The following is a 16,070-nucleotide window of genomic DNA, read 5'->3' on the forward strand; positions in this document are numbered from 1 at the left end:
AAGCAAGATGGCGCCGGCACTAAAGCTTTAAAAGTTAATGGCCATTCTTAGCTGAAATGTGCCTTTTGTCGTCAAATCGCAGACGAATAACACTTTAACACCTCGCTAGTACCAGTGTGGGAAACAGTCTGGGAATCCGTGGTGCTGTTGACTTTTTATTATGTCGTTTAGAATTTGTTTCACAATCGATTAAAAATAAAAATAGACTAAAGCTTTAAATGTTAATAGCCATTCTAAGCCTAAATGTGCCTTTTCTCGTCAAATCGCAGATATATAACACTTTAAGGCCTCGCTAGTACGAGTGTGAGAGACTGTCTGGGAATCCGTGGTGCGGTTGACTTTTTATTATGTCGTTTAGATTTTGTTTCACAATCGATTAAAAAGTACTATGGATTAAAGCATTTAATGTCAATGGCCATTCTAAGCTGAATGTCCCTGCTCTCGTCAGATCGCAGAAGTTACACAGCTTAAGGCCTCGCTAGTACGAGTGTGGGAGACTGTCTGGGAATCAGTGGTGCGGTTGACTTTTTATTATGTCGTTTAGATTTTGTTTCACAATCGATTAAAAAGGACTATGGATTAAAGCATTTAAAGTCAATGGCCATTCTAAGCTGAATGTCCCTGCTCTCGTCAGATCGCAGAAGTTACACAGCTTAAGGCCTCGCTAGTACCAGTATGGGAGACTGTCTGGGAATCCGTGGTGCGGTTGACTTTTTATTATGTCGTTTAGATTTGTTTCACAATCGATTAAAATGGACTATGGATTAAAGCATTTGTTGTCAATGGCCATTCTAAGCTGAATGTGCCTGCTCTCGTCAGGTTGCAGAAGTAACACAGCTTAAGGCCTCGCTAGTACCATTGTGGGAGACAGTCTGGGAATCCCTGGTGCTGTTGACTTTTTATTATGTTGTTTAGAATTTGTTTCACAATCGATTAAAAATAGACTAAAGCTTTAAAAGTTAATAGCCATGCTAAGCTTAAATGTGCCTTTTCTCGTCAAATCGCAGATATATAACACTTTAAGGCCTCGCTAGTACGAGTGTGAGAGACTGTCAGGAAATCCGTGGTGCGGTTGACTTTTTATTATGTCGTTTAGATTTTGTTTCACAATCGATTAAAAGGACTATGGATTAAAGCATTTAATGTTAATGGCCATTCTAAGCTGAATGTGCCTGCTCTCATCAGATCGCAGAAAATACACAGCTTAAGGCCTCGCTAGTACCAGTGTGGGAGACTGTCTGGGAATCCGTGGTGTGGTTGCCTTCTTATTATGTCGTTTCGATTTTGTTTCACAATAGATTAAATAGGACTATGGATTAAAGCTTTTAACGTCAATGCCCATTCTAAGCTGAATGTGCCTGCTCTCGTCAGATCGCAGAAGTTACACAGCTTAAGGCCTCGCTAGTACAAGTGTGGGAGACTGTCTGGGAATCCGTGGTGCGGTTGACTTTTTATTATGTCGTTTAGATTTGTTTCACAATCGATTAAAATGGACTATGGATTAAAGCATTTATTGTCAATGGCCATTCTAAGCTGAAAGTGCCTGCTCTCGTCAGTCTGCAGAAGTTTCACAGCTTAAGGCCTCACTAGAACCAGTGTGGGAGACTGTCTGGGAATCCGTGGTGCGGTTGACTTTTTATTATGTCGTTTAGAATTTGTTTCAAAATCGATTAAAAATAATAATAGACTAAAGCTTTAAAAGTTAATGCCCATTCTTAGCTGAAATGTGCCTTTTGTCGTCAAATCGCAGATATATAACACTTTAAGGCCTCGCTAGTACGAGTGTGAGAAACTGTCTGGGAATCCAAGGTGCGGTTGACTTTTTATTATGTCGTTTAGATTTGTTTCACAATCGATTAAAATGGACTATGGATTCAAGCATTTAATGTCAATGGCCATTCTAAGCTGAATGTGCCTGCTCTCATCAAATCGCAGAAGTTACACAGCTTAAGGCCTCACTAGTATCAGTGTGGGAGACTGTCTGGGAATCCGTGGTGCGGTTGACTTTTTATTATGTCGTTTAGATTTTGTTTCACAATAGATTAAATAGGTCTATGGATTAAAGCATTTAACGTCAATGGCCATTCTAAGCTGAATGTGCCTGCTCTCGTCAGATCGCAGAAGTTACACAGCTTAAGACCTTGCTAGTACTAGTGTGGCAGACTGTCTGGGAATCCGTGGTGCGGTTGACTTTTTATTATGTCGTTTAGATTTTTTTTCACAATCGATTAAAATGGACTATGGATTAAAACATTTAATGTCAATGGCCGTTCTAAGCTGAATGTGCCTGCTCTCATCAGATCGCAGAAGTTACACAGCTTAAGGCCTTGCTAGTACCAGTGTGGGAGACTGTCTGGGTATCTATGGTGCGGTTGACTTTTTATTATGTCGTTTAGAATTTGCTTCACAATCGATTAAAAATAATAATAGACTAAAGCTTTAAAAGTTAATGGCCATTCTTAGCTGAAATGTGCCTTTTATCGTCAAATCGCAGATAAATAACACTTTAACACCTCGCTAGTACCAGTGTGGGAGACTGTCTGGGAATCCGTGGTGCTGTTGACTTTTTATTATGTCGTTTAGAATTTGTTTCACAATCGATTAAAAATAAAAATAGACTAAAGCTTTAAAAGTTAATAGCCATTCTAAGCTTAAATGTGCCTTTTCTCGTCAAATCGCAGATATATAACACTTTAAGGCCTCGCTAGTACGAGTGTGAGAGACTGTCTGGGAATCCGTGGTGCGGTTGACTTTTTATTAGGTCGTTTAGATTTTGTTTCACAATCGATTAAAAATAATAATAAACTAAAGCTTTAAAAGTTAATGGCTATTCTTAGCTGAAATGTACCTTTTCTGGTCAAATCGCAGATGAATAACACTTTAACACCTCGCTAGTAGCAGTGAGGGAGACTTTCTGGGCTTCCGTGGTGCTGTTGACTTTTTATTATGTCGTTTAGAATTTGTTTCACAATTGTTTAAAAATAAAAATAGACTAAAGCTTTAAAAGTTAATAGCCATTCTAAGCTTAAATGTGCCTTTTCTCGTCAAATCGCAGATATATTACACTTTAAGGCCTCGCTAGTACGAGTGTGAGAAACTGTCTGGGAATCCAAGGTGCGGTTGACTTTTTATTATGTCGTTTAGATTTGTTTCACAATCGATTAAAATGGACTATGGATTAAAGCATTTAATGTCAATGGCCATTCTAAACTGAATGTGCCTGCTCTTGTCAAATCGCAGAAGTTACACAGCTTAAGGCCTTGCTAGTACCAGTGTGGGAGATTGTCTGGGAATCCGTGGTGCGGTTGACTTTTTATTATGTTGTTTAGAATTTGTTTCATAATCGATTAAAAATAATAATAAACTAAAGCTTTAAAAGTTAATGGCCATTCTTAGCTGAAATGTGCCTTTTCTCGTCAAATCGCAGTTTAATAACACTTTAACACCTCACTAGTACCAGTGTGGGAGACTGTCTGGGAATCCGTGGTGCTGTTGACTTTTTATTATGTAGTTTAGAATTTGTTTCACAATCGATTAAAAACAAAAATAGACTAAAGCTTTAAAAGTTAATAGCCATTCTAAGCTTAAACGTGCCTTTTCTCGTCAAATCGCAGATGTATAAAACTTTAAGGCCTCGCTAGTACGAGTGTGAGAGACTGTCTGGGAATCCGTGGTGCGGTTGACTTTTTATTATGTCGTTTAGATTTTGTTTCACAATCGATTAAAAATGACTATGGATTAAAGCACTTAATGTCAATGGCCATTCTAAGCTGAATGTGCCTGCTTTTGTCAGATTGCAGAAGTTACACAGCTTAAGGCCTCACTAGTACCAGTGTGGGAGACTGTCTGGGAATCCGTGGTGCGGTTGACCTTTTTATTATGTTGTTTAGATTAAATAGGACTATGGATTAAAGCATTTAACGTCAATGGCTGTTCTAAGCTGAATGTGCCTGCTCTCGTCAGATCGCAGAAGTTACACAGCTTAAAACCTCGCTAGTACTAATGTGGGAGATTGTCTGGGAATCCGTGGTGCGGTTGCCTTTTTATTATGTCGTTTAGATTTTGTTTCACGATCGATTAAAAAGGACTATGGATTAACACATTTCATGTCAATGGCCATTCTAAGCTGAATGTGCCTGCTCTCGTCAGATCGCAGAAGTTACACAGCTTAAGGCCTCGCTAGTACCAGTGTGGGAGACTGTCTGGGAATCGGTGGTGCGGTTGACTTTTTATTATGTCGTTTAGATTTTGTTTCACAATCGATTAAAAAGGACTATGGATTAAAGCATTTAATGTCAATGGCCATTCTAAACTGAATGTCCCTGCTCTCGTCAGATCGCAGAAGTTACACAGTTTAAGGCCTCGCTAGTACCAGTGTGGGAGACTGTCTGGGAATCCGTGGTGCGGTTGACTTTTTATTATGTCGTTTAGAATTTGTTTCACAATCGATTAAAAATAATAATAGACTAAAGCTTTTAAAGTTAATGGCTATTCTTAGCTGAAATGTGCCTTTTCTCGTCAAATTGCAGATGAATAACACTTTAACACCTCACTAGTACCAGTGTGGGAGACTGTCTGGGAATCCGTGGTGCTGTTGACTTTTTATTATGTCGTTTAGAATTTGTTTCACAATCGATTAAAAATAAAAATAGACTAAAGCTTTAAAAGTTAATAGCCATTCTAAGCTTAAATGTGCCTTTTCTCCTCAAATCACAGATATATAACACTTTAAGGCCTCGCTAGTACCAGTGTGGGAGACTGTCTGGGAATCCGTGGTGCGGTTGACTTTTTATTATGTCGTTTAGATTTTGTTTCACAATAGATTAAATAGGACTATGGATTAAAGCATTTAACGTCAATGGCTGTTCTAAGCTGAATGTGCCTGCTCTCGTCAGATCGCAGAAGTTACACAGCTTAAAGACTCGCTAGTACTAATGTGGGAGACTGTCTGGGAATCCGTGGTGCCGTTGACTTTTTATTATGTCGTTTAGATTTTGTTTCACAATCGATTAAAATGGACTATGGATTAAAGCATTTAATGTCAATGGCCATTCTAAGCTGAATGTGCCTGCTCTCGTCAGATCACAGAAGTTATACAGCTTATGGCCTCGATAGTACCAGTGTGGGAGACTGTCTGGGAATCCGTGGTGCTGTTGACTTTTTATTATGTCGTTTAGAATTTGTTTCACAATCGATTAGAAATAATAATAGACTAAAGCTTTAAAAGTTAATGGCCATTCTTAGCTGAAATGTGCCTTTTCTCGTCAAATCGCAGATGAATAACACTTTAACACCTCACTAGTACCAGTGTGGGAGACTGTCTGGGAGTCCGTGGTGCGGTTGAATATATATTATGTTGCTTAGATTTTGTTTCACAATAGATTAAATAGGACTATGGATTAAAGCATGTAACGTCAATGGCCATTCTAAGCTGAATGTGCCTGCTCTCGTCAGATCGCAGAAGTTACTCAGCTTAAGGCCTCGCTAGTACAAGTGTGGGAGACTGTCTGGGAATCCGTGGTGCGGTTGCCTTTTTATTATGTCGTTTAGATTTTGTTTCACAATCGATTAAAATGGACTATGGATTAAAGGTTTTAATGTCAATGGCGTTCTAAGCTGAATGTGCCTGCTCTCATCAGATCGCAAAAGTTACACAGCTTAAGGCCTCGCTAGTACCAGTGTGGGAGACTGTCTGGGAATCCGTGGTGCGGTTGACTTTTTATTATGTCGTTTAGATTTTGTTTCACAATCGATTAAAATGGACTATGGATTAAAGCATTTAACGTCAATGGCCGTTCTAAGCTGAATGTGCCTGCTCTCGTCAGATCGCAGAAGTTACACAGCTTAAAGCCTCGCTAGTACCAGTGTGAGAGATTGTCTTGGAATCCGTGGTGCAGTTGACTTTTTATTAGGTCGTTTAGATTTTGTTTCACAATCGATTAAAAAGGACTATGGATTGACACATTTAATGTCAATGGCCATTCTAAGCTGAATGTGCCTGCTCTCGTCAGATCGCAGAAGTTACACAGTTTAAGGCCTTGCTAGTACCAGTGTGGGAGACTGTCTGGGAATCCGTGGTGCGGTTGACTTTTTATTATGTCGTTTAGAATTTGTTTCACAATCGATTAAAAATAATAATAGACTAAAGCTTTAAAAGTTAATGGCCATTCTTAGCTGAAATGTGCCTTTTCTCGTCAAATCGCAGATGAATAACACTTTAACACCTCGCTAGTACCAGTGTGGGAGACTGTCTGGGAATCCGTGGTGCTGTTGACTTTTTATTATGTCGTTTAGAATTTGTTTAACAATCGATTAAAAATAAAAATGGAATAAAGCTTTAAAAGTTAATAGCCATTCTAAGCTTAAATGTACCTTTTCTCGTCAAATCGCAGATATATAACACTTTAAGGCCTCACTAGTACGAGTGTGAGAGACTGTCTGGGAATCCGTTGTGCGGTTGACTTTTTATTAGGTAGTTTAGATTTTGTTTCACAATCGATTAAAAAGGACTATGGATTAAAGCATTTAATGTCAATGGCCATTCTAAGCTGAATGTGCCAGCTCTCGTCAGATCGCAGAAGTTACACAGCTTAAGGCCTCGCTAGTACCAGTGTGGGAGACTGTCTGGGAATCCGTGGTGAGGTTGACTTTTTGTTATGTCGTTTAGATTTGTTTCACAATCGATTAAAATGGACTATGGATTAAAGCGTTTAATGTCAATGGCCATTCTAAGCTGAATGTGCCAGCTCTCGTCAGATCGCAGAAGTTACACAGCTTAAGGCCTTGCTAGTACCAGTGTGGGAGACTGTCTGGGAATCCGTGGTGCGGTTGACTTTTTATTATGTCGTTTAGATTTTGTTTCACAATAGATTAAATAGGACTATGGATTAAAGCATTTAACGTCAATGGCCATTCTAAGCTGAATGTGCCAGCTCTCGTCAGATCGCAGAAGTTACACAGCTTAAGGCCTCGCTAGTACCAGTGTGGGAGACTGTCTGGGAATCCGTGGTGCGGTTGACTTTTTATTATGTCGTTTAGATTTTGTTTCACAATAGATTAAATAGGACTATGGATTAAAGCATTTAACGTCAATGGCTGTTCTAAGCTGAATGTGCCTGCTCTCGTCAGATCGCAGAAGTTACACAGCTTAAAGCCTCGCTAGTACTAATGTGGGAGACTGTCTGGGAATCCGTGGTGCCGTTGACTTTTTATTATGTCGTTTAGATTTTGTTTCACAATCGATTAAAATGGACTATGGATTAAAGCATTTAATGTCAATGGCCATTCTAAGCTGAATGTGCCTGCTCTCGTCAGATCACAGAAGTTATACAGCTTATGGCCTCGATAGTACCAGTGTGGGAGACTGTCTGGGAATCTGTGGTGCGGTTGACTTTTTATTAGGTCGTTTAGATTTTGTTTCACAATCGATTAAAAAGGACTATGGATTGACACATTTAATGTCAATGGCCATTCTAAGCTGAATGTGCCTGCTCTCGTCAGATCGCAGAAGTTACACAGTTTAAGGCCTTGCTAGTACCAGTGTGGGAGACTGTCTGGGAATCCGTGGTGCGGTTGACTTTTTATTATGTCGTTTAGAATTTGTTTCACAATCGATTAAAAATAATAATAGACTAAAGCTTTAAAAGTTAATGGCCATTCTTAGCTGAAATGTGCCTTTTCTCGTCAAATCGCAGATGAATAACACTTTAACACCTCGCTAGTACCAGTGTGGGAGACTGTCTGGGAATCCGTGGTGCTGTTGACTTTTTATTATGTCGTTTAGAATTTGTTTAAAAATCGATTAAAAATAAAAATGGAATAAAGCTTTAAAAGTTAATAGCCATTCTAAGCTTAAATGTACCTTTTCTCGTCAAATCGCAGATATATAACACTTTAAGGCCTCACTAGTACGAGTGTGAGAGACTGTCTGGGAATCCGTTGTGCGGTTGACTTTTTATTAGGTAGTTTAGATTTTGTTTCACAATCGATTAAAAAGGACTATGGATTAAAGCATTTAATGTCAATGGCCATTCTAAGCTGAATGTGCCAGCTCTCGTCAGATCGCAGAAGTTACACAGCTTAAGGCCTCGCTAGTACCAGTGTGGGAGACTGTCTGGGAATCCGTGGTGAGGTTGACTTTTTGTTATGTCGTTTAGATTTGTTTCACAATCGATTAAAATGGACTATGGATTAAAGCATTTAATGTCAATGGCCATTCTAAGCTGAATGTGCCAGCTCTCGTCAGATCGCAGAAGTTACACAGCTTAAGGCCTTGCTAGTACTAGTGTGGGAGACTGTCTGGGAATCCGTGGTGCGGTTGACTTTTTATTATGTCGTTTAGATTTTGTTTCACAATAGATTAAATAGGACTATGGATTAAAGCATTTAACGTCAATGGCCGTTCTAAGCTGAATGTGCCAGCTCTCGTCAGATCGCAGAAGTTACACAGCTTAAGGCCTCGCTAGTACCAGTGTGGGAGACTGTCTGGGAATCCGTGGTGCGGTTGACTTTTTATTATGTCGTTTACATTTTGTTTCACAATAGATTAAATAGGACTATGGATTAAAGCATTTAACGTCAATGGCTGTTCTAAGCTGAATGTGCCTGCTCTCGTCAGATCGCAGAAGTTACACAGCTTAAAGCCTCGCTAGTACTAATGTGGGAGACTGTCTGGGAATCCGTGGTGCCGTTGACTTTTTATTATGTCGTTTAGATTTTGTTTCACAATCGATTAAAATGGACTATGGATTAAAGCATTTAATGTCAATGGCCATTCTAAGCTGAATGTGCCTGCTCTCGTCAGATCACAGAAGTTATACAGCTTATGGCCTCGATAGTACCAGTGTGGGAGACTGTCTGGGAATCCGTGGTGCAGTTGACTTTTTATTATGTCGTTTAGAATTTGTTTCACAATCGATTAGAAATAATAATAGACTAAAGCTTTAAAAGTTAATGGCCATTCTTAGCTGAAATGTGCCTTTTCTCGTCAAATCGCAGATGAATAACACTTTAACACCTTACTAGTACCAGTGTGGGAGACTGTCTGGGAGTCCGTGGTGCGGTTGAATTTATATTATGTTGCTTAGATTTTGTTTCACAATAGATTAAATAGGACTATGGATTAAAGCATGTAACGTCAATGGCCATTCTAAGCTGAATGTGCCTGCTCTCGTCAGATCGCAGAAGTTACTCAGCTTAAGGCCTCGCTAGTACAAATGTGGGAGACTGTCTTGGAATCCGTGGTGCGGTTGCCTTTTTATTATGTCGTTTAGATTTTGTTTCACAATCGATTAAAATGGACTATGGATTAAAGGTTTTAATGTCAATGGCGTTCTAAGCTGAATGTGCCTGCTCTCATCAGATCGCAAAAGTTACACAGCTTAAGGCCTCGCTAGTACCAGTGTGGGAGACTGTCTGGGAATCCGTGGTGCGGTTGACTTTTTATTATGTCGTTTAGATTTTGTTTCACAATCGATTAAAATGGACTATGGATTAAAGCATTTAACGTCAATGGCCGTTCTAAGCTGAATGTGCCTGCTCTCGTCAGATTGCAGACGTTACACAGCTTAAGGCCTCGCTAGTACCAGTGTGAGAGATTGTCTGGGAATCCGTGGTGCGGTTGACTTTTTATTAGGTCGTTTAGATTTTGTTTCACAATCGATTAAAAAGGACTATGGATTGACGCATTTAATGTCAATGGCCATTCTAAGCTGAATGTGCCTGCTCTCGTCAGAACGCAGAAGTTACACAGTTTAAGGCCTTGCTAGTACCAGTGTGGGAGACTGTCTGGGAATCTGTGGTGCGGTTGACTTTTTATTATGTCGTTTAGAATTTGTTTCACAATCGATTAAAAATAATAATAGACTAAAGCTTTAAAAGTTAATGGCCATTCTTAGCTGAAATGTGCCTTTTCTCGTCAAATCGCAGATGAATAACACTTTAACACCTCGCTAGTACCAGTGTGGGAGACTGTCTGGGAATCCGTGGTGCTGTTGACTTTTTATTATGTCGTTTAGAATTTGTTTAACAATCGATTAAAAATAAAAATGGAATAAAGCTTTAAAAGTTAATAGCCATTCTAAGCTTAAATGTACCTTTTCTCGTCAAATCGCAGATATATAACACTTTAAGGCCTCACTAGTACGAGTGTGAGAGACTGTCTGGGAATCCGTTGTGCGGTTGACTTTTTATTAGGTAGTTTAGATTTTGTTTCACAATCGATTAAAAAGGACTATGGATTAAAGCATTTAATATCAATGGCCATTCTAAGCTGAATGTGCCAGCTCTCGTCAGATCGCAGAAGTTACACAGCTTAAGGCCTCGCTAGTACCAGTGTGGGAGACTGTCTGGGAATCCGTGGTGAGGTTGACTTTTTGTTATGTCGTTTAGATTTGTTTCACAATCGATTAAAATGGACTATGGATTAAAGCATTTAATGTCAATGGCTATTCTAAGCTGAATGTGCCAGCTCTCGTCAGATCGCAGAAGTTACACAGCTTAAGGCCTTGCTAGTACCAGTGTGGGAGACTGTCTGGGAATCCGTGGTGCGGTTGACTTTTTATTATGTCGTTTAGATTTTGTTTCACAATAGATTAAATAGGACTATGGATTAAAGCATTTAATGTCAATGGCCATTCTAAGCTGAATGTGCCAGCTCTCTTCAGATCGCAGAAGTTACACAGCATAAGGCCTCGCTAGTACCAGTGTGGGAGACTGTCTGGGAATCCGTGGTGCGGTTGACTTTTTATTATGTCGTTTAGATTTTGTTTCACAATAGATTAAATAGGACTATGGATTAAAGCATTTAATGTCAATGGCTGTTCTAAGCTGAATGTGCCTGCTCTCGTCAGATCGCAGAAGTTACACAGCTTAAAGCCTCGCTAGTACTAATGTGGGAGACTGTCTGGGAATCCGTGATGCGGTTGACTTTTTATTATGTCGTTTAGAATTTGTTTCACAATCGATTAAAAATAATAATAGACTAAAGCTTTTAAAGTTAATGGCTATTCTTAGCTGAAATGTGCCTTTTCTCGTCAAATTGCAGATGAATAACACTTTAACACCTCGCTAGTACCAGTGTGGGAGACTGTCTGGGAATCTGTGGTGCGGTTGACTTTTTATTATATCGTTTAGATTTTGTTTCACAATAGATTAAATAGGACTATGGATTAAAGCATTTAACGCTAATGGCCATTCTAAGCTGAATGTGCCTGCTCTTGTCAGTTCGCAGAAGTTACACAGCTTAAGTCCTCGCTAGTACCAGTGTGGGAGACTGTCTGGGAATCCGTAGTGTGGTTGACTTTTTATTATGTCGTTTAGATTTTGTTTCACAATAGATTAAATAGGACTATGGATTAAAACATCTAATGTCAATGGCCATTCTAAGCTGAACGTGCCTGCTCTCGTCAGATCGCTGAAGTTACACAGCTTAAGGCCTTGCTAGTACCAGTGTGGGAGACTGTCTGGGAATCCGTGGTGCGGTTGACTTTTTATTATGTCGTTTAGATTTTGTTTCACAATCGATTAAAAAGGACTATGGATTGGGGGCGTGGCTTGGACATGGCGCTGACCAGACGTGCTGCTTGAGAGCTCCGTTCCTGCACTTCCATAACCCGCTCATAAGTATACTATAAGACACACTTGAACCTTCCTAAATGGTCAGGAAATCTAAGGCAACCACGGGGACTCCATACTGTACGAGGCAGATGTCTTTAGCCGGTTCCATTCAGCGATTTCTCACCGACGCTGCTGCCGGGCCGTCTCCCAAGATGGCGCCGTTGGAGGGGAGACAAACTGTACCAGGATTCCCGCTTGCAGAGGAGTTTTCTTCGGGAGTTGCTACTGCGGCTGCAGCATCAGGTACCGACTGTACCCCCTCTCCTGTCTTTGGCTCCCAGGGTTCGTTTCCTTCCCTGCTGGCGGGGGTGGAGATGGGCCCTTCTGGAACTGTCATGGCGCTTCCCGCTCCGTCCTGCTCGCCACGTGGGGTCAGTCATGGCGCCCGGGTCTCTCATTCCTCATCCTCTGGCATGCTGGGGTCTGCATCAATGCCTGCGTCTCCTCGGGATCTGGATCCTCATTTCTCCCCTCACATTAATGGCTCTGCTAGCATGGGCGATGATTTACAGGGCTTGAGACAACAGCTCGCCACATTGCCCACTAAACAGGACATGGAGCGTTATGTGAATCGTCTTGAGATGACTTATAAATCAGAGATACAGGCTCTTACGACTAATGTCTCTCAATTGTCCGATCAAGTTCAGCGCATAGAAGGCGATGTTTCATCTGTTACACAGCAGCAAGTTTCTCATGCAGAACGGCTGGATCATCACTCCCAGCAGATTCATGCTTTATTTAACCTGGCTGAAGATCATGAGAATCGGAATCGCAGTAACAGGATTCGGCTCCGGGGCATTCCTGAGGATATATCTTCGGGGCAACTCATACCTGTCTTACAGTCTTTGTTTAACTCCCTGCTGGAGCGTCCTGCTGATGATCCATTGGAGCTGGATAGGGCTCACAGGACTCTTGGCCCTCGTAATCCGGATCCTGATAGGCCTAGAGATGTGCTATGCCGTGTCCATTTTTTTCTCTCTGAAGGAGCAGATCATGAGGAAGGCCCGAGATAAAGGAGAAGTCTTATTACAAGGGGTCAAGATCCAGTTGTTATCCGACCTGTCCAAGATGACCCTGGACAAACGCAGAGTGCTTCGTCCCTTACTGGATGTGCTGAGAGAGCATGAGATCTCCTATTCCTGGGGTCACCCCTTCCAGCTACAGGTCCGCAGAGATGGGACATTGCTGAGTGTTCGAGACCCTGGGGATGTCCCGGACTTCTGTGCTGCCCTCCAGGTGCCGAGAGTTTCCCTGCTTGATTGGCCGTATGTCCCTCTTCCACCACAGCGCTCAAGGCCACGCCGACGTGGTCGTTCTCCCGCTTCTCCTATGGATCGTCTATCGTTTTGTATAGAGGTTTCTTGGTCAGCCATCAGTCGGCCTAGGCCAGTTAAGCTCTAATGTTACTGCTTATATCTTGTGAGGCGAAGGTCTGATGTGTGTCTTATAATACCCAGTTATGCTTGTTCTTTCGCCCTAGATAGGGGCTGCAGGTGTTCAGATTGATCAGTTACCCGGGATTAATTAATTAATGTTCTTCAGCTGCCAGTACTACTGCACTATGTATGCTATGTGATTATATACGTTGTTACTAATTACATGCCTGTGCATGCATGCGGTAACTATGTAAATTTCCGGGAATGTATTGTTATGTAGGCATCTCTGTTTTGATCCTGACCAAATGTCGGCCATTATTTCACTCTCTCATGATATTGAGCTAATTGCCTTGATGTTCTTTCCGTTCAAGTGTTGGTTCTAAGATGTGTGATATTTGCACTGGGTTGGGGGGTGCGGGGCACTGGCTAGACTTTGTCCTGACACTTCTCCTCTTAGGGACTCACTGGTTATATCCGGTGTATTCTTGATTATTTCTCCTTGAGTAGCTCAAAGAGTAGGTGATTATTTCACCTTTCTGTTTGTCTTTGTGGTTGTCTTCCCCCTCCTTGTTTGTCCTGTTGTTCGTCGCGCCTCTACTTAGCACATTGCTCTACGAGCTCCTTCAGTGAGTGGTGGCAATGGCACAATTGAAGACTTGCACCTTTAATGCTAGGAGGCTTAATGTCCCAGAAAAACGCTCACAAATTTTATATAACATGCATAAAGAGCGGGTACATATTTTGTTCCTGCAAGAAACTCACTTTCAGACGGGCCATACGCCACAGTTCACGAACCGATATTTTCTGGCCTGGTTCCACAGTACCAACCCAGAATCCAAGTCCAAGGGTGCCAGTATAGGTATTCATAAGTCACTCTCGCATAAAATTCTGGATGTTCTGGTTGACCCGGATGGTAGATATGTTTTTCTCAAACTATCCATAAGTAATAAGAACTTTACTTTGGCTAATCTATACCTCCCCAATAAGGACCAGGCACGAGTAGGCCGATTGTACTTAAGGAAATTGGAGGAGTTCACTGAGGGCGTTCTAATTGTTGGAGGTGATTTTAATCTGACTTTTGATTCCAGACTTGACACCTCCTCGGGCAGGTCTGTTGTTCCTAAGTCACATTTGGGGGCCCTGAAAAATGTGATGCATTCCATGCAGTTGATTGACGTGTGGAGGATCCTTCATCCTCAGGTAAGAGAATACACTTATTTCTCCCCATTGCATAATATGTACAGTAGGATAGACGCTTTTTTGATTAGCCACCACTTGCTTACCTTGCACCCTACCTCTGACGTGGGCCCTATGATTTGGTCGGACCATGCACCTGTGTTTCTGACCCTTACATTTCCTAATTCAAGGCCTAATTTCCAATCCTGGAAACTTAATGACAACTTGTTGCGGGATGCAGTATGTGTGGCGGCCATTAAAGATTCACTTACCGGTTTCTTTGAGGTTCATGAACATGAAGCTACTCCCTTGCCACTCCAGTGGGAGGCACTGAAGTGTGTCATTCGAGGGGTACTCATACAACATGGGGCGCGGTTGAAGCGTGAAAAGGGGTTTGCTATTGCACGTCTCCTGATTCAGATACGGGATTTGGAATCATGTCATAAACGGGTTCCATCCTCACAGATTTTTGCAGAACTCACTACAGCGAGAGAATCACCATGCTCGGTTCAGGGATCGGATGCGCAAGCACGCATATGAATATGCAGATAAATGCGGTAGGTCACCGGCACGAGTACTGCATCCCCGTACACAAGCGTCATATATCCCTAAAGTTTCATCTCCCTCGGGTGTTGAGGTTCATGACCCGGTCGCTATTACTGACTGCTTTAAACGCTATTATTCGGCGCTATACAATATTAAAGGCCAATTTCATGATATGCAGGCAGAATCGTTACGGGATAAAATAGACCGCTATGTTCATGATACTGCATTGCCGACCTTGGAGGAGGGGGTGGCTTTGGAGCTTGAGGAGGATTTTTTGGTAACCGAAGTGGAGCGTGCTATTGGAGAGTCGCCCTTGGGCAAAAGCCCGGGGCCAGATGGGTTTAATAACAAATTTTATAAGGCATTTAAAGATCAACTGGCTCCTTTTCTGACGAAAGTTTTTAACTCTGTGTCCTCCTCGTGTCCCTTTGCGCCTCAATCCCTCGAGGCTCATATAACTCTTCTACCAAAACCGGGCAAGGACCCAACGGTGTGCGCAAACTTCAGGCACATATCGTTAATTAATGTAGATGTGAAGCTTTTCGCGAAGCTGATTGCCTCTCGGTTATCGCCGTTACTACCAGGCTTGGTTTTGGATGATCAGGTGGGGTTTGTATGTGGTCGGGAAGCGCGGGATAACACCAACAAAACCCTCCTTTTGACGTCGTACTGCCAGTCCCGTAATATACCGATGTGTTTACTCTCGATAGATGCCGAAAAGGCTTTTGATAGAGTGCACTGGGTGTTCCTCCGCAGTGTCCTGACACAGGTGGGCCTTGGCACCACCACGGTGGATAGGATAATGGCCTTGTACCAAAGGCCTTCTGCTCGAGTTCGTGTCAACGGACTATTATCTGATCCTCTGTCTATTGCTAATGGCACGAGACAGGGGTGCCCACTTTCGCCTCTTTTGTATGTTCTGGTCATGGAACACCTGGCCGTGGCGCTGCGGAACAACCCTAATATTAACGGTATACGCATTGGCTCACGGCATCATAAATTGGCGTTATATGCGGATGACCTCCTGGTATTCATCACAACTCCCATGATTTCTTTGCCATCCCTGACGGAGGAGTTTGAGTGCTTTGGCCATCTAAGTAATTTTAAAGTCAATTACTCTAAATCGGAGGCCTTGAATATCTCTTTGGATCAACCTCTAGCTGCCCATCTTGCTCAGGTTTTTCCGTTCAGGTGGCAACCTAAATCTTTAAAATATCTAGGGATACATGTCCCTACACAACAGTCAGACTTGTATGCTCTGAATTATACGCCCATCCTACAGCGCACCATGAAGGACTTGGCGGAATACGGCGGGAACCGCATGTCGTGGTTTGGACGTATCAATGCGGTCAAAAT

The 16,070-nt window shown here is 41.9% G+C and overlaps 32 pseudogenes; all 32 read left to right on the plus strand.

Moving 5' to 3' along the window:
• Positions 1-407: 407 nt before the first annotated feature.
• Positions 408-526, plus strand: LOC142746113 (5S ribosomal RNA; annotated as a pseudogene).
• Positions 527-593: 67 nt separating this feature from the next.
• On the plus strand, positions 594-712 carry LOC142743758 (5S ribosomal RNA; annotated as a pseudogene).
• A 432-nt stretch (positions 713-1,144) lies between these two features.
• On the plus strand, positions 1,145-1,263 carry LOC142746374 (5S ribosomal RNA; annotated as a pseudogene).
• Positions 1,264-1,330: 67 nt separating this feature from the next.
• LOC142746469 (5S ribosomal RNA) lies at positions 1,331-1,449 on the plus strand (annotated as a pseudogene).
• Positions 1,450-1,887: 438 nt separating this feature from the next.
• LOC142746391 (5S ribosomal RNA) lies at positions 1,888-2,006 on the plus strand (annotated as a pseudogene).
• Positions 2,007-2,073: 67 nt separating this feature from the next.
• On the plus strand, positions 2,074-2,192 carry LOC142746239 (5S ribosomal RNA; annotated as a pseudogene).
• A 67-nt stretch (positions 2,193-2,259) lies between these two features.
• LOC142746372 (5S ribosomal RNA) lies at positions 2,260-2,378 on the plus strand (annotated as a pseudogene).
• Positions 2,379-3,752: 1,374 nt separating this feature from the next.
• LOC142747113 (5S ribosomal RNA) lies at positions 3,753-3,871 on the plus strand (annotated as a pseudogene).
• A 237-nt stretch (positions 3,872-4,108) lies between these two features.
• Positions 4,109-4,227, plus strand: LOC142744699 (5S ribosomal RNA; annotated as a pseudogene).
• A 67-nt stretch (positions 4,228-4,294) lies between these two features.
• Positions 4,295-4,413, plus strand: LOC142744105 (5S ribosomal RNA; annotated as a pseudogene).
• Positions 4,414-4,854: 441 nt separating this feature from the next.
• LOC142747250 (5S ribosomal RNA) lies at positions 4,855-4,973 on the plus strand (annotated as a pseudogene).
• A 67-nt stretch (positions 4,974-5,040) lies between these two features.
• LOC142744486 (5S ribosomal RNA) lies at positions 5,041-5,159 on the plus strand (annotated as a pseudogene).
• A 254-nt stretch (positions 5,160-5,413) lies between these two features.
• On the plus strand, positions 5,414-5,532 carry LOC142746133 (5S ribosomal RNA; annotated as a pseudogene).
• A 438-nt stretch (positions 5,533-5,970) lies between these two features.
• Positions 5,971-6,089, plus strand: LOC142744975 (5S ribosomal RNA; annotated as a pseudogene).
• A 441-nt stretch (positions 6,090-6,530) lies between these two features.
• LOC142746507 (5S ribosomal RNA) lies at positions 6,531-6,649 on the plus strand (annotated as a pseudogene).
• A 66-nt stretch (positions 6,650-6,715) lies between these two features.
• Positions 6,716-6,834, plus strand: LOC142745705 (5S ribosomal RNA; annotated as a pseudogene).
• Positions 6,835-6,901: 67 nt separating this feature from the next.
• On the plus strand, positions 6,902-7,020 carry LOC142745013 (5S ribosomal RNA; annotated as a pseudogene).
• A 67-nt stretch (positions 7,021-7,087) lies between these two features.
• On the plus strand, positions 7,088-7,206 carry LOC142745493 (5S ribosomal RNA; annotated as a pseudogene).
• A 67-nt stretch (positions 7,207-7,273) lies between these two features.
• Positions 7,274-7,392, plus strand: LOC142746545 (5S ribosomal RNA; annotated as a pseudogene).
• Positions 7,393-7,459: 67 nt separating this feature from the next.
• On the plus strand, positions 7,460-7,578 carry LOC142744976 (5S ribosomal RNA; annotated as a pseudogene).
• A 441-nt stretch (positions 7,579-8,019) lies between these two features.
• Positions 8,020-8,138, plus strand: LOC142746508 (5S ribosomal RNA; annotated as a pseudogene).
• A 66-nt stretch (positions 8,139-8,204) lies between these two features.
• LOC142745468 (5S ribosomal RNA) lies at positions 8,205-8,323 on the plus strand (annotated as a pseudogene).
• A 67-nt stretch (positions 8,324-8,390) lies between these two features.
• Positions 8,391-8,509, plus strand: LOC142746037 (5S ribosomal RNA; annotated as a pseudogene).
• A 67-nt stretch (positions 8,510-8,576) lies between these two features.
• LOC142745494 (5S ribosomal RNA) lies at positions 8,577-8,695 on the plus strand (annotated as a pseudogene).
• Positions 8,696-8,762: 67 nt separating this feature from the next.
• On the plus strand, positions 8,763-8,881 carry LOC142746063 (5S ribosomal RNA; annotated as a pseudogene).
• A 254-nt stretch (positions 8,882-9,135) lies between these two features.
• LOC142747222 (5S ribosomal RNA) lies at positions 9,136-9,254 on the plus strand (annotated as a pseudogene).
• Positions 9,255-9,506: 252 nt separating this feature from the next.
• Positions 9,507-9,625, plus strand: LOC142747186 (5S ribosomal RNA; annotated as a pseudogene).
• Positions 9,626-9,692: 67 nt separating this feature from the next.
• Positions 9,693-9,811, plus strand: LOC142745153 (5S ribosomal RNA; annotated as a pseudogene).
• A 441-nt stretch (positions 9,812-10,252) lies between these two features.
• LOC142747196 (5S ribosomal RNA) lies at positions 10,253-10,371 on the plus strand (annotated as a pseudogene).
• Positions 10,372-10,437: 66 nt separating this feature from the next.
• On the plus strand, positions 10,438-10,556 carry LOC142746308 (5S ribosomal RNA; annotated as a pseudogene).
• Positions 10,557-10,623: 67 nt separating this feature from the next.
• On the plus strand, positions 10,624-10,742 carry LOC142746899 (5S ribosomal RNA; annotated as a pseudogene).
• Positions 10,743-11,368: 626 nt separating this feature from the next.
• LOC142745586 (5S ribosomal RNA) lies at positions 11,369-11,487 on the plus strand (annotated as a pseudogene).
• The last annotated feature ends 4,583 nt before the right edge of the window (positions 11,488-16,070 follow it).

This window comes from Rhinoderma darwinii, chromosome 2 (assembly GCF_050947455.1).
Source record: "Rhinoderma darwinii isolate aRhiDar2 chromosome 2, aRhiDar2.hap1, whole genome shotgun sequence".
NCBI lineage: Eukaryota > Metazoa > Chordata > Amphibia > Anura > Rhinodermatidae > Rhinoderma > Rhinoderma darwinii.